The sequence below is a fragment of the Lissotriton vulgaris genome, chromosome 2_2, assembly GCF_964263255.1.
Source record: "Lissotriton vulgaris chromosome 2_2, aLisVul1.2, whole genome shotgun sequence".
NCBI classification, from domain to species: domain Eukaryota; kingdom Metazoa; phylum Chordata; class Amphibia; order Caudata; family Salamandridae; genus Lissotriton; species Lissotriton vulgaris.
Window position 1 is genome coordinate 74,632,255 of NC_141688.1, and position 16,863 is coordinate 74,649,117.

The 16,863-nt window shown below is 46.6% G+C and overlaps 1 protein-coding gene and 1 pseudogene across 5 annotated transcripts in view; one reads left to right on the top strand and one right to left on the bottom strand.

The window, feature by feature from the left end:
- The window catches only part of SIN3A (SIN3 transcription regulator family member A), an 802,206-nt gene that overhangs the window by 101,141 nt on the left and 684,202 nt on the right, over nucleotides 1-16,863 (top strand). The gene's annotated exons all lie outside the window — the stretch shown is intronic.
- On the bottom strand, nucleotides 4,652-5,540 carry LOC147729022 (neuferricin pseudogene; annotated as a pseudogene).

Below are 16,863 nucleotides of genomic sequence, written 5' to 3' on the forward strand. Positions count from 1 at the left end.
CATTGGTGCCGGGGTTCAGAGGCTCTATGTAGACACCCAAACACACACACACGGAGTGACAGTGAGTGCGAAGTGACAGTGAGTGCGGAGTGACAGTGAGTGCAGAGTGACAGTGAGTGCAGAGTGACAGTGAGTGCAGAGTGACAGTGAGTGCAGAGTGACAGTGAGTGCAGAGTGACAGTGAGTGCAGAGTGACAGTGAGTGCAGAGTGCGTGCAGAGTGACAGTGAGTGCAGAGTGACAGTGAGTGCAGAGTGACAGTGAGTGCAGAGTGACAGTGAGTGCAGAGTGACAGTGAGTGCAGAGTGACAGTGAGTGCAGAGTGACAGTGAGTGCAGAGTGACAGTGAGTGCAAAGTGACAGTGAGTGCAGAGTGACAGTGAGTGCAGAGTGCGTGCAGAGTGACAGTGAGTGCAGAGTGAGTGCAGAGTGACAGTGAGTGCAGAGTGACAGTGAGTGCAGAGTGACAGTGAGTGCAGAGTGACAGTGAGTGCAGAGTGACAGTGAGTGCGGAGTGACAGTGAGTGCAGAGTGCGTGCAGAAACAGTGAGTGCAGAGTGCGTGCAGAGTGACAGTGAGTGCAGAGTGACAGTGAGTGCAGAGTGACAGTGAGTGCAGAGTGACAGTGAGTGCAGAGTGACAGTGAGTGCAGAGTGCGTGCAGAGTGACAGTGAGTGCAGAGTGACAGTGAGTGCAGAGTGAGTGCAGAGTGACAGTGAGTGCAGAGTGACAGTGAGTGCAGAGTGCGTGCAGAAACAGTGAGTGCAGAGTGCGTGCAGAGTGACAGTGAGTGCAGAGTGACAGTGAGTGCGGAGTGACAGTGAGTGCGGAGTGACAGTGAGTGCAGAGTGACAGTGAGTGCGGAGTGACAGTGAGTGCGGAGTGACAGTGAGTGCGGAGTGACAGTGAGTGCGGAGTGACAGTGAGTGCAGAGTGACAGTGAGTGCAGAGTGACAGTGAGTGCAGAGTGACAGTGAGTGCAGAGTGACAGTGAGTGCAGAGTGACAGTGAGTGCAGAGTGACAGTGAGTGCAGAGTGCGTGCAGAGTGACAGTGAGTGCAGAGTGACAGTGAGTGCAGAGTGACAGTGAGTGCAGAGTGCGTGCAGAGTGACAGTGAGTGCAGAGTGACAGTGAGTGCAGAGTGACAGTGAGTGCAGAGTGACAGTGAGTGCAGAGTGACAGTGAGTGCAGAGTGACAGTGAGTGCAGAGTGCGTGCAGAGTGACAGTGAGTGCAGAGTGACAGTGAGTGCAGAGTGACAGTGAGTGCAGAGTGACAGTGAGTGCAGAGTGAGTGCAGAGTGACAGTGAGTGCAGAGTGACAGTGAGTGCAGAGTGCGTGCAGAGTGACAGTGAGTGCAGAGTGACAGTGAGTGCAGAGTGACAGTGAGTGCAGAGTGACAGTGAGTGCAGAGTGACAGTGAGTGCAGAGTGACAGTGAGTGCAGAGTGAGTGCAGAGTGACAGTGAGTGCAGAGTGAGTGCAGAGTGACAGTGAGTGCAGAGTGACAGTGAGTGCAGAGTGACAGTGAGTGCAGAGTGACAGTGAGTGCAGAGTGACAGTGAGTGCAGAGTGCGTGCAGAGTGACAGTGCGTGCAGAGTGACAGTGCGTGCAGAGTGCGTGCAGAGTGACAGTGCGTGCAGAGTGACAGTGCGTGCAGAGTGACAGTGAGTGCAGAGTGACAGTGAGTGCAGAGTGACAGTGAGTGCAGAGTGACAGTGAGTGCAGAGTGACAGTGAGTGCAGAGTGAGTGCAGAGTGACAGTGAGTGCAGAGTGAGTGCAGAGTGACAGTGAGTGCAGAGTGAGTGCAGAGTGACAGTGAGTGCAGAGTGACAGTGAGTGCAGAGTGACAGTGAGTGCAGAGTGCGTGCAGAGTGACAGTGAGTGCAGAGTGACAGTGAGTGCAGAGTGACAGTGAGTGCAGAGTGACAGTGAGTGCAGAGTGCGTGCAGAGTGACAGTGCGTGCAGAGTGACAGTGCGTGCAGAGTGACAGTGCGTGCAGAGTGACAGTGCGTGCAGAGTGACAGTGCGTGCAGAGTGACAGTGCGTGCAGAGTGACAGTGAGTACAGTCACTCAGCACCACCACATTATCAGTCAGAACCACCACAGCATCACTCAGAACCACCACAGCACCACTCAGCACCACCACAGCATCACTCAGCATCACTCAGCACCACCACAGCACCACCATAGCACCACTCAGCACCACCACTGCATCACTCAGCATCACCACAGCCCCATTCAGCACCACCACAGCATCACTCAGCACCACCACAGCACAAATATGTTCTCTCAATGTTTCAAGCTTTATTACAAATGTCACAAAAAGATGTTAATATTTCACTTCTGTTCTTGGATTTTGTTACAATAAAATACACTGAACATAATCTTCACAAAAGTTATTTACAAAAGTTTAAGCTATTGCCATTATAAATTACAATCACTTTTATTAAGTATTAAAAAAAATTAAAAGCCATTGTTATTTGTAATATCAATACATCTAAGTCACGTAAATACAAATGTTGCATTACAAATGCTATAGGTGTCACATTTGCGAAAGTTATAACTACTGGCATTGTAAATGACAAAGCTATTAATTTAGCTATTTTCAAAACCAACACATAAATGAACGTTTGGTGAATTTCCATTAAAATATTTGACTTTTTTACTAAGATATTATTATACTGTTTTATGCAAACAAAATTTAGATACTGCATAAATAACTTTAATAAAACATATTTTATATGAAGCTTTTTATGTAAAAAAAAAATATAGCATAAAGCAAAAAACAATTGCCATTTACAATGCTAATAGCTCAAACTTAAATAATGCGAGACCTATTGCATTGCAAATGCTTGTTCCCTTTTATCTTGTGAATTGATTTTTATCTTTAGGACACTTCTCTTCGCCTATTTTCATTTGAGCAGCGACAATCCATCTGCATGACCATAATTTTTCCAATTCCGCTTACCCGCCGTCAGCGCTCTAGTCTTCTGATACACCCTCGACTTCAGGTGTTCTGTATTAGGCTCCGATCGAATAGTATTCATGAGAGAGTAGTTTTTCCGGTCTCAGTTGCTTTTCTACTTTCGGACCTATGCGGAGGGTGCTGGCCACAAGATAAATTAAATACACGTGTTGAGATGCCGAACAGGTAACTGGTTTTTCAATCCTTCATCTTATGCTCTCCGTTTATTTACTATCATTCGGTACGTTCGTGTTCCTACCCTTAGACATATTTTCCATCTTGCAGGACTTCACGCCACAGGGAGAAGTGATTTCCCGACTTGGATCGACTATTTTAAAGAACTACATGTCTCTCCAGACGTCACTAGGTACCACGAATACATTCTTCATTTCGTATTCAGTTTAATTGCTTTATGGTGTCGGGGTTCAAGCAGACCCTATGTTTTTCTCCCAGTGTTGCCAGCTATCCGGTGCTTACCTGGTCTGTTTTTAAAATGGGGTCGGATCAACTCTTCCTACTTTAAACCATACGCGTTACACATAATAAGATTGTGTCTATTTCTGTGTGCCTATCCTATTCGTTTAAACTGTCCCGTGTTTCGCTCATGGCCACATTAAATTACCGGCACGAGCATGGGGATACTTCTATAACGCTGTGCTTTCTTTATTTCAAGGAGGAAACACTTGAATTTCTACTGTTGAATGCACTTTTTTACCAAGGGAATACCCGGACAGCGCTGTGTACTGGATTCAGATCGTTCCTTACAACTTTGTTTGACACGAATGACAGGTAAGCAGTGTGTCGCCTTAATGAAGTAGTGCAATACCTTGGTACTTCCTAGACTCTTAATTCCAGATGGCTGTAGGAGATTCCATGGATTCCTCACCCCTCCACATAATCTTGTGAACCTATTGTAGACATTCTTAGCATTCGTGCGGGTCTTGTTAAAGGAACACTTCCTAGTGTTCTCTTTTAATAACAGAAATACGGAGTATTGTGGTCTGCTAAACCTCACTCCTACATTAACCGTATCTCTTTGAACGTCTTCGAGATATATATCCCTGCGAAACCCTCGAGGAATTTCAAGAAACGCCGTGCTTCAAGGTGTGTATAGGAAAAGATCCGGTTTTACTTCCCCCACCAACTTTTTCCTTTTCTTTTCCTTTCTTGTAGGCGATGACTTCCCTCACAACCTTTTTAATTTTATCACTTAGGGCTATAGACAACTCCTTGCTTTACTATGAATGATGTTAGTTTATGTTGTTGATGTTTTTTAATGGCAAAACAATCATATATGTACAATATCATTAATACTCCGCATCTTTCATAGGTATTATAGTGAAATAAATCATTTAGTCAATACCTTATCTCATTAACCTCTTAAGCGCTGCTGACGGCCAACGGTCGTCACGAGCGCTACCTCCCCAGTGCTGCGCACGGCCATTGGACGTCCATTCAGCACTAGTTCCAATGGACAGCGCAGCACTGGGGAGGGATATTTGCGAAGCAGCTAAGGTGTTAAAAAATAAATACAAATGGAAATTTCCCTGTACAGGTCCCATTCACCCACAAAGACAGACAGTTCATTAGCAGCACCATTAGCTTTCTTGCACCTGATAAGTAACAGACAAACCCATAGGGCCATAAGCAGGCTTGCCTCGCAGACGTCACAAAGCCCCGCGTTTCCAAGCAGCACCGTGAATGTTCTAGAAGGGCCCGCTCGAGGCGGCCTCGCTGCTCAGTCCTTCAGCGCGCACCACTTGGAGCGCGTGTGGCAGCCCTCGTACTCCCGCAGGGTCGGCTCATCCAAGTCGCCTCGGTCACTGTGTTCTGCCGGCTCGAGGTGTCCAGTGGGAGGCCCGGTGGTCCGCACACAGACACAGCGATGGTCTTTGGCACCAGGTTTGTGTAGTTTTCTAGGCACTCCGAGCCAGTCTCTCTCTACTCCTCCACTCTGCTTCGAACACCAGACTCTGGTGCCGATGCTGGAGGTCCATTCCGATGTTACAAGGTGGAAAGTGCTTCTTCTCCTCCTCGCTCTGGGCCTTTTGCTTCAGTCCTTCCTCCGCGTCTTCATCGGCTGCTTTTAGGGCCTCCGTCGCCCTCCCAGACTCATCGTAATACCTTCCAACCAGCTTACCGATGTAGACCTAATTCTTGTAATAGGAGAGCCAGTTTTTGACGTTGACCATTTCCAATGGTGACAATCCAGAAACATCATCTACAAGGCCGGTCTCTGTGAAATCTCCATTAACATAGGCTCTAGAAGCATCTCGTCCTGCAAAGAAACTGTAGGAGCTTCTGGCCCATAATGCTTGTGTCCTCGCTGCACGTCAAATACTTCCCCCAGAAGTGCAAGGTAGAGCCCGTGGCTTCCTTCAGTCCCAGTGAACCGCCCCAGCTTGGTGCTGGTAAGTAGCCTCTTGAGTGCTTCCTTCGGTCTTACGCACTTCTCCGGCGGGGGGGAAGAGGTAGGATACGCCAGGAAGATCTGAAAGAGGCCATGGATCCCAACCAACCAGCACCACAGCGGCCAGGCAGGTGGCAACGGCTGCTAGATAGCCCAGCATAGAGAGAGAGCGCCAGTCAAAACACAAGCAGACTAGCCCAGGAAGGCTGGCGGCTACATGACTTTTCCGTGAACAGAGAAAGAGGACTAGCGCACCTAATCACCCTACAACAGACAGCGAAGTTAGTTTGTGTTTCAGTATGCATGATTTAACACTGCCTTGTCCATAATTGTGACCTGAAACTTTTATCCACAGTTTATATTTTTATTCTTTGTATTCTTCCTTTTCACCCACAGATATGCTTCGTCAGCCCTAATTAAGACTATGAATCATTTGATAAACTGACCATATATTACAAAATTGGATCTCAAAAGACCATGCAAATTAATGGATTGATGATATGCGCCATGATGAAGGAATTTTCTAAATAACTCCTTTTTTCGAAACTCGCGTCACCGCTTTTCCTCAACTGTATGATGAAATGATGCTCTGTTTGAATATGAGTGTATGTAATGTGTGATAGTGAGTCTGTGGTTGATTGATAGAATGACTGAACTGTGCGTCATGTTTTTATTGTCCTACAAGTTTTTGGGCTGATGTTTTCCTTTGTTGTACACCAAATGAAATTTTATGTATAAGAAGCTGATCATAATGACTTTTTTTGTGTTTACTGGTATTAGACTATACAAAAATAAACTTTGTAAATGTAAAATAGCTGTTCTGTGAGTGTCTTTGGCTGATTTTATATTTGGAATTTGTGTTTCTTATCTTTTGGGGATGCCCCTTTAATGTTGTTGAAATACTTATCTTCCCTGGTGGGTTGCTCTCCTTGCCTTCATTAAGTCTAGGTTTTCAGGGTCCCTCTATCGTTCTTCGCAGTTACAACATCAAGGAACAGGTGTGTACTCCCTGTACTATCCCATTCCCCAAAAAGATGGCTCCCTAAGACCTATTATAGACCTCTGAGAACTAAACATTGACTTACTGTCAAAGCATTTTCACATGGTAACACTTCAACAAGTGCTCCCTCTTCTACAGCAGGGTGATTTTATGTCTACTCTAGACGCATATTTCCATATTCCAGTTCATGCCGCTCATCGCGAATACCTGAGATTTATGGTAGCGGGTCATCATTACCAATTCAAAGTACTCCCGTTTGGAGTCACCACTGTTCCCAGGGTATTTACCAAATGTCTGGCAGTAGTCGCAGCACATCTAAGAAGACAACACATCCAGCAATTACCAAATGTGTCTCAAAACCACTATTCACTTACTTCACCAACTAGAGTTTACAGTAAATGCATTGAAGTCTCATCTGCAGCCTTCCAACGCACACACGTATCTGGGAGGAACAATAGACGCTCCGAGAACTCTAGCATATCTCAATGAAGCCAGGATTCACAATAATCACTTGATTCTCACTCCATTTCAGCCCAACCAGTCATTACCAGCGAAAAGTATTCATGCAACTGCTAGGAATGATGGCGTCTTGCATAATAAATGTTCCCCACGCAAGACTTCACATGCGTCCCCTTCAAGAATGCTAAGCAAGTCAGTGGAACCAATTGCAGGGTCAGTTGACCGATATAGTGTTGGTAGATGGCTGCACTCATCACGCTCTGCAGTGGTGGAACCCACAAATTGTATCCAAATAGCGACCCTTTCTTGATCCTGTTCCACAGACTGTGCTAACAGCAGACGCATTGCTCACTGGTTGGGGCGCTCGCCTACAGATTCACACAATCCAAGGACTGTGGACTCTAAAGTACAAGAGCCTCCACATAGATCACCTAGAGCTACTAGCAGTGTTTCCAGCTCTCAAAGCCTTTCAAACTCGCCTAATTGGCAAAAGTATCCTAGTCCACACAGACATGACAACTATGTATTATATACAAAAACAGTGGGGGGGGGGGGCACACTCCAACTGTCACGCCTAGCACACACCATTTGGAAATGGGTCATCATAAAATGTATCTCCTAGCGGAACATCTTCCAGGAGTAAACTATCAAATTGCAGACCTTCTCGGCAGACAGAGACCCCAAATCCACGAGTGGGAACTTCATCCCGAGATTCTTCTTCCCTACTTTAGGTAATGAGGATTTTCACATAAAGACCTCTTCGCCACAGCTCAAAACGCAAAATGCCCTAGCCTCGCCTCCAGGTTCCCACACCCGCTCTCCAAAGGCAATGCCCTATGGATGAACTGGCAGGCATATTTGCCTATGCTTTTCCGCCTCTACCACTCATTCGGTTAGTAGTTTGGAAGCTCAGACAATCATTCTTCAAACTCATTTATATAGCTCCCACATGGGCATGTCAACTTTGGTTCACCACCCTGCTAGAGCTCTCAATAGTTCCACACCAAAAGCTGCATCTCAACTCAAGACTGCTCACTCGGAGCGATGGAGAAATCAGGCATCCAAATCCCAAGGAACTTAACCTGGCGATTTGGCTCCTGAAGTCATAGTTTATAATTACCACCAGACTGCATGAATATCCTAAAAGAAGCTAGGGAACCTACAACTTGAGCATATTATGCAGCAAAGTGGAAAAGATTTGTTATATACTGTAACAATATCAATCCCCTTGATGCCTCAGTGCAAAGCATCATCTGTTATCTTTTACACTAACCGCAATCTGGATTAGCCTACACAGCCATTTGATTACATTTAGCAGCAGTAGCTGCATACTTACAAAACAGACAACAATTATCTTTATTCAGGGTACCAGGGATTAAAGCCTTTATGGAAGGAATACATAGAGTAATCCCACCAAGAGCTCCACCTGCTCGATTATGGAACTTGAACATAGTCCCTACCAGGCTAATGGGTCTCCCTTTTGAACCAATGCACAAGTGTCATCTACAATTTCTCTCATGGATAGTTTCTTTTCTTATCGCAATCACTTCCTTAAGGAGAGTTGATGAACTTCAGGCACTAACTATACAAGAGCTTTACTTTCAACTTCACAAAGACAAAGTGGTTCTTAGAACCAATTTCAAATTTCTTCCTAAAGTAGTTTCAGCTTTTCACATAAATCAGTTTAGTTACTTGTGTTCTTTCCTCAAACTTATTCTGTAGCGGAACGAGCTCTATATACACTAGATGTTAGAAGAGCTCGACTATATTATGTGGAAAGAACAAAACATTTTCGTTAAAACAACTCTTATGGGATAGCCAGAAACCGGTCCTTGGATGCTTGATTCCGGTCTGGGAAAGACATGGCTTGGTAGTTCGGACTGGACTGTTCCCACGAGGCACAGGGTCAGAGCTGATTTGCATATAGCCAGTGTCTAACCCAGGGTGGTGTGGAGTGCAAAAAAACGATGGATTTAGGCCCAGATCCTTGTACTGGGGTGAATGTATGACATTGTTCTACATTCTGTCCATCAACTGTGTTTTTTGTATAGTTTATGCAAAGCATGTGATAAACAGCTCACATACCTGGAACATATAATGTTACTTACACAGTATGCATCTGTTCTTGGCATGTAGAGCTGCATATTCACATGCGCCCACCTGCCTCCCCTATTCCTGTTGCAGTTTTTTCCTACGTTACATACATACGCATATGGACATCTCTATTCTACCTTTACTAACTCCATTCTCACCCTCTACTGGAAAACAATTTAACGAAAGAGTTTATGCCCATGCGCACTATCAGCAAAAGGAGGAGTCACCGACCTCTTGACTGGAAAGACTTCTTCGAAGAAAAACAAATTGCTAACATCCGGACCCAACACTAGATGGCAGGAGTATGCAAAGCTTGTGAATCTACAGCTCTACATGCCAACAACAGATGCTTACTGGGTAAGTAGCATTATCCTTATTCCTTTTTAGGTCTCGCCTGTCGATGCGCATGCGCATCGAGCTTGCAAGACTATGGGGGCTTAACCACTCTTTAACTAACTTGCAAGGAATCGTGGCGATTCCTTGCAGTGCCCGTGACTTTTAAGCTCAATGCACATGCGCATTGAGCCTAAAAGCGCGTGCACATGCCCCCAGCCGTATTTTCCCTCAGGCGCATTCCTCCCACACCCCCGCTCCGCCCCCTCCCCTGCCCGCCGTGTCGCATTTCACATCCCCCCCCTCCCCTGCCTTCCCTCCGTCTTGTCTCTTCACTTCGCCGTGCCTCCCCTACTCTCCTCCCCCCTCCTCCTCCTACTCTCCTCCCCCCTCCTCCTGACATTTTCTGTTGCACTCTACCGAATGCGCATTAACATTCTACAGAGGCCGAGACACCGCAGCAGAGATCGATTAGGTCAGATTCCAACTGCTTACCGTTCCAATATCCATTCGACCCAAAATGATCCTTCACATTACTCCGATTTTAGCAATCAACCTTTCCATACTAAGATTTTTTCCTAGCATATTCTAGAAAGTTGACTGTGTAACCATAATCCTTAATTATTTCCAAACCTGTAATCGTACAGGACCATTCTATCAAGTGCGTAGCAGCCTTTTTAGTCTTTCTAAAAACCTTTTCTTTCCAGCAAATTTCTCAAACCCCAAACAAATTGCAACATGCTTAATCGCGGTTCCTGTCTGTGCCCCTTGAACACCAACACAGCCCCCTCCCCTGCCCGCCGTGTCGCATTTCTCCTCCCCCCTCCCCTGCCTTCCCACCGTCTTGTCTCTTCACTTCGCCGTGCCTCCCCTACTCTCCTCCCCCCTCCTCCTCCTTATATTCTTTATTTAAAACAAAGAAGCTTACACATTAAAAGCAACTACAACCTCATCCAAACGAGGGCGAGGAGCACAGGAACCCATGTCCTCAAACGTGGAAGGTTTCACTCCAACCAGGAGTGCTGACATTTTCTGTTGCACTCTACCGAATGCGCACTAACATTCTACAGAGGCCGAGACACCGCAGCAGAGATCGATTAGGTCAGATTCCAACTGCTTACCGTTCCAATATCCATTCGACCCAAAATGATCCTTCACATTACTCCGATTTTAGCACCGTCTTGTCTCTTCACTTCGCCGTGCCTCCCCTACTCTCCTCCCCCCTCCTCCTCCTACTCTCCTGCCCCCTCCTCCTCCTCCTCTCCTCCCCACTCTCTCTCTCCCAGCACAACCTTGTTTTACCATTCCACGGTATGATCACAGGAGACTTAACTTTTAGAGGTACTCTCACACTATATAAATAAAAATCAGTTGCAAGTCAAAAAGGGGGCACACTATTCTAGTATCATAAAGTGCTAGAGGGCACTATATATGTTTACCAAAAGGGAGAGAGAGAGAAAATCCTCATCGGTATACCCTCCTGAAGATGGAACTTGAGCTAGATTTAAACAAATTTGTTACCTTGTGTCAAACCAACTTATGTAAAGGGGAAAAATAATATATGCCATGCAAGGAGGCCTTATATCTTTCTAGCCATAGTTGATTATTGCATGTTTGCTTCTACAGCCCCTCACCCTCACACACACCCTCACCCTCACACCATCTCACCCTCACACCATCTCACCCTCACTCACCCTCACACCCTCTCACACCCTCACCCCATCACCCTCACACCTCCTCACCCTCACACCTCCTCACCCTCATCCCCCTCAATCCCACACACCCTCACCCACACTCACACACCCTCACTCATCCTCACCCCCTCATCCTCACACACCCTCACACCCCTCACAACCCTCTCACCCTCACTCACCCCCTCACCCTCACACACCCTCACACACCCTCACCCACCCTCACCCTCGCACCCTCTCACCATCACCCCCTCTCCCTCACACACCCTTACCCTCATCCCCTCACCCTCACACACACTCAGTCACCCTCTCACCCTCACACCCCCTAACCCTCACCCTCACCACCTCACACACCCTCACTCTCACACACCCTCAAACACCCTCACCCACTCTCACTCACCCTCACACTCTCACACACCCACTCACCCTCACACCACTCAGTGCTACAACACATATTGTGTTGCAATAGGTGTCACATTTGCGAAAGATAAAACTATTGGCATTGTAAATAACAAAGCTATTAATTTCGCAATTTTCAAAACAAGCACATAAATGAAAAATGTGTCCTTTACAATACCAATAGCTCAAACTTTCCTAATGCGAGACCTATTGCATTGCTGTGCTTCTCCCCCCTGCTGCACTCTCCTGCTCTCTAGAGATGTGGCCTAACGACCAGAGCTGCCATCTATGTCACATAAATACAAAACATGTTGCATTCCAAATGCTATAGGTGTCACATTCGCAAAAGTTATAACTATTGGCGTTGTAAATGACAAAGCTATCAATTTAGCTATTTTAAAAACCAACAAATAAATAAAATATTTGTCATTTACAAGACCAATAGCTCCAACTTTTCTAATGCGAGACCTATTGCATTTCCAATGCTTGTTCCTCTGGCTTTCTGTATCTACTTTAGGAATCCAAAGTGCAGTGGGCTGGCGGTAGTGACTATAATCCTTTATTGGCCAAGTTTGACTGGCGTTCTGGGCCTAATATTAAGGTTCCCAAGTATGATATCCTGCTATCTTTAAAGCATCATGGGTGTAGAATAAAGTGGGCCATGATTAAGCTTGAGGATTTCTGCTTTGTTATTTCGGCATTTTGCAGAGGATTTTGGAAGTTGCCTGGAAGAAGGTGTGCTTGATAGCGAGATTTGTGCCTTCATTTAATCGCATATGTATGGCTGTCAAGATAACGTTACTGAGGCAAGGTAACTTTAAAAGCCACCCACCTGAAAGGTGGTTTGGCTATTCTTGTAGCATAGTGCTTCACAGAAATTGCTTAGGGAAGAATGGGACAAGCTCACCTTCGCATGTTCAGAGAGATTGTGACCTGTTTTGGTAGGTGGTAAATCGACCTGTATTTAAAGGCAGTATTTGCTCTTCGTTAAGTTCACACCTCTAGGAGTTTTTGTTAAACTTTCTGAATCCATTTAAGGTGACCTTGAATCGACTCCTTCAATTATCCAATAAGTGGGGTACATTTTATTTTTGATTGGGAAGAAGTGAGACTCTATATATAATAAAGCACCAAGACCTAGGGCCAGGTGACCTGTTTAAATCTGATGTGGAAATGTAGACACCTCTAGTAACTAACTTTCTGAACACTTCTATGATTTATTGTCTCCCAGACTCCTTCCCGTATTTGGTGATTGTACCTAATTTTTTTTAAAAGGTAGAGAGGATCTGTTAGCCCATTTCACTAATCAGCACAGAGGTGAAAATATTAGGAATAGTGATTCTAAATTGTTTAGGTACCTGGGCTAAGCAACAAAATGTGTTATCTGTTATACAGTATGGTTTTAGGCCAATAGTGGGGACTGTTAATCACTGTCTAATCTAAATCTGTATTTAATAGGGTCTAAATGTACATTTGCTTAGAAAGGATCACACAGCATTGCTCTCATGGATCTCAGTTCAGCTTTTCATAGAGTGGATAAAGAAGTTATGGGCTGTTCTAGGATACTTGGGGAATCTTGAGTCTCATGTGAGCATTGCATTATAATTTGATGGCTTGAGTTAGTTATGGTGAAGAGGGATAATGTACTTTAACCTTTAGTTTGAAAAGGGGTGTCCGACAGGGCTGTATCTTGACCCCTTTCTTATGTATCCTTTATATTTCTTGGAGCAGCATTTGCTTTAGGCTGGTATATGGGACAAGCGTCCAGTGACTGCTCTATTGTATGCGGATGACGCTGTGTTGATATTGTGAACTACCATTCATTTGTTGAAATCATGGATAACCTGAGCTTAAGCACGAATGTTAACAAAAATCACAGGTATGGTTGTTGGACCCAGAAACACTAGATCTAGTACCTTTTTAGGTTTCGCCTGGCGATCGGCTGCGCAGCAGCGTTTGCGCAGGCGAAAACTTTTGTTTACAAGTTAGGGGCTTTGTTTCGCCTCTCTGTTCCATTGGCTAGCTCCATAAATGGAGGCTAGCCATTGGAACAGAGATGCGTCACTCATTCCCCGAGCAGATTCGAGGGCGTTCCGGCGATTTTTACTCATCCCGGCCCTTTAACAACGTCATGCGGTGGTGGGTGGTGGTTTATTTTTTAAAAGGTTTGTTTTGGCCATTTTGAAAGTGTTGTTTGCAGGGGTGGGTTACGCGATGTCCCGCTGTCCGTTCCCGCCCCCCCTCCCGCTGTCTGTGTGCCCGTTCCTGCCCCCCCCTCCTGCTGTCCGTGTGCCCGTTCCCGCCCCCCCTCCCGCTGTCCTTGCTCGGTGGCAACGGCTCATTATTGGCTGCACATGTGGAAGGGCGCGGGCAGTGGGTCACTGCGGCGGCGTGGTTTCGCCGTGCGAGTGTGTCACGACTCCGCTACTCTTTGTAAGGAGGAAAAGAAAATGGCGGCGGGAAAAGCCTGCGAGCCGGAGGAGGAGGAGGAGGAGGAGGAGGAGGAGGAGGACTGCCCCAGCCTGACAGCCGCGGAGCGCGAGGCCTTGGCCGGCATCGACGGGTGGTTCCAGGATTACCGTAGCTGGCAAGCAGTGCTCTGGCAGTTGTCTCCAGCACTGCGCGACCATTGTTTGCTCCTTCCCCCGGGGAGCTGTGCCTGGGGCTCCCTGCGCCACGCTGCAGCCTGAGCCGCCTCTAACGGCGCCTCTCTTCTTCTTGCAGCCGTCTGTACGGGCTCCTAAGGCTTCATGAAGATGGCGCCAGATCCAAGGCCCTGTTGGTGAAGGTAAGCTTGGCAGCTGGGCGGCACTGAGAGCTCCGGGCGTGTGGGGCTGCTGGCAGAGCGGGGAAAGTCTTCTTCGTAGTTGGGTTCACGTGTCCCGTGTAAGCGACTCTGAAATAATGGTCCAGACCTTTCATGAAAGCTTGTGAGAGTTCCCTAGCTTTCCTCCCTTGTAGTTGTCCTTATATTCCCTTTGTTTTGTAATGATCGCTATGCATTTGTCTTTAGTTCTCATTCGCACTCTCCGAGCAAGTGAGTGCATGCCATTTGGGTGCAACCTCTGTTCTCTTGGAGTTTGGCTCACTCTTTCTCTTCCCTTGGGATGGGTCGTGCTTGCATGCGCATATGTGAGTGTTGTGAGTTTAGCACTTGCATCTCTTTCCAATTCCGTGAGTTTCGCACTTGTGCCTCCCTCCCCTTGCAGTCAGCTGCACTTTCCATCTCTGCACTTAGTAGTACACCCATCTCTCCCTTGAAGAAAATAGCGCTTCTTATTGTATGTGGGGTGCATTCGCTGCCTGTCCCTGTTGTTTGCTTGGGGTAGGCATGCGCACCCTGATTGTATATAGTGTGCTTTCCTCTTTGTATTGGCATGTATGCTCCCCGTTGCATGGATCGACGCCTACATACACACTCTTACTCTTGCATATGTGGGCCTTCCTGGTGCACATGTGGGCGCTCATAGTCTTCTCCGTTCACATACATAGGTGCGCTGCAGGCGCGCAACACCCATTGGGCTCACGGGGCTTCAGCCCTCCCCGTCATGTGTGTCAGCCCAGGCAGAGACAGCTTTGCGGCCTAGCAAGCACCTAATTGCAGCCGCATCCGAGTACTTAACAGGTCTTTAAAAGACCATTTAGTTGTAAATTATGCTTTTGTTGTGTTCACCCCTTCCTACAGCCACTTTGTCCGTGGTTGCAAGAATTAGCCCCCCCCCCCCGAAATATTTTACAGCCCCCCCCACCCCCCCCCCTTCCCCCCCCGAGATTTGGCTCTAGTTGCCCGCCTGGTTCGCTGCATTTAGTAGTGCTTCTTCTATGATGTAGTTGAACTTTCTCTACTGTGGTTGTTCCTTATTGATCATTGCACTTTTTTCATATGGACATACTTACATTTTCTGTAACCATGGAGTGATTGTGTCCTGTACTTATGTGCTTTCTTCCCCTTTGTATTTCACTCTTCCTAAATTTGAAATTTATCTGTACGAACATGCCTTCTTTTGTCGCCAAGTCCCCATGTTCTTACAGTCATGTAATTATTGGGGTGACCTTCATGTTTAATGTTGGGTGGTTATTATATCGCTACTTTGCAGTCAAGAGCAAACTGCTCTTTTCTTTTTTTTTTTTTTTTTTTTTTTTTTGGTGTAAGAACTTTATTGCACTATTTTATCACACAGAGTACAAATCGTTAACCACCCATGGTGCACTTGCCTACAACCACATCGGGCCGGCTCCCTGCAACCATGGTTACGAGCAACTGTTCCAGAACTACACAGCCCATCAGCCGACATCCAGCGGACCGGCGGCGCATTAGTAGATAGAAATCCGTCGCGTGGCAGTGCTATGGTCGCATCCTTATACATCAATAATCTTACGTTTTCTCGTTTTTTTTTTGTACATTTAACTGAAACTTTACTTAACTGTACAGTCCCCAACTTGTAGTTTCACCTCTGTAACCCTCCCTCTGCATCACAGCATCCTCCCCCCTAGGAGCCTGCACTATACAACTGTTTGTCTTATGTTGTCATCAACATGCGTTCATTCATACAACTTCCGCTTCTGAATCTGCTGTGCCATGTACAAGTAAGTAGTCACGCAGGTATCCCCAGTAATCTTTGGGCCTAGAGCCGATCGGCAGTTCCTCCTCATATGTATTGAGCGTGTCTCGGCAGTACACCATGTCCTCAATCCAGCGTTTCACCTCTGGTGCTCTTTTACTGTTCCAGTGGATTGACACCCTTCTTTTAGCTAACAGGAGTGCGACCGCACAGAATTTACGCTTCAATGCTCTCAGGTGCGGAGTGATACCCAACAGGCAGATCTTTGCATCACAGGACATGTTAATCCCCAACATCTCGTTCAAAACCTGCACAACTTGTTCCCAATAACCCGCCACCTTTCTACAGTGCCATGCTAGATGCATGAAGTCAGCCCCTGCCTGGTTACACCTACAGCAGTTGGAGTCTTCTCGTAACCCGTGTTTGTGTAGTCTTTGTGGGGTGTGGTATACCTGATGCAAATACTTGTAGTGTATTATTTTCAAGTTCCCGTTAGGGGTGAGCATGCCCGTTAGCATGCATGCGGAGTCCCATTCCTCCTCCGTCAGAGGCTCCACAAGCCCAGTGCTCCACCTGTCCCTGGCCTTGAGTGTGGTGTTTCCCACTGCCCCTTGCGCACTTGCATAAAGTTTAGATACCATATGAGATGCCTTGGGTGTGGTCAGGAGTAGTTGTAAAGGTGCAAGTGTAGGCGGCTCTTCCGGATATGACGGGTAGTGTTCACGTATTGCTCTATGTAGCCTGAAAAAGTTGAAAGTAAACAGTTGAGACGGGTTTGTAATGTAGTGCAGTTTATCGAGTGTCTGAAATTCTCCATCCCTGTATAGGTCCCCCAATGTGTCTATTCCGGCCCGCCTGAACAGATCCATTCCCACCTTTTCCTGTGTCACCGAGAGGGCTGGGTGGTGCGCCAGTGGTAGAGTGGGTGCGTATAGTGGCAGACAG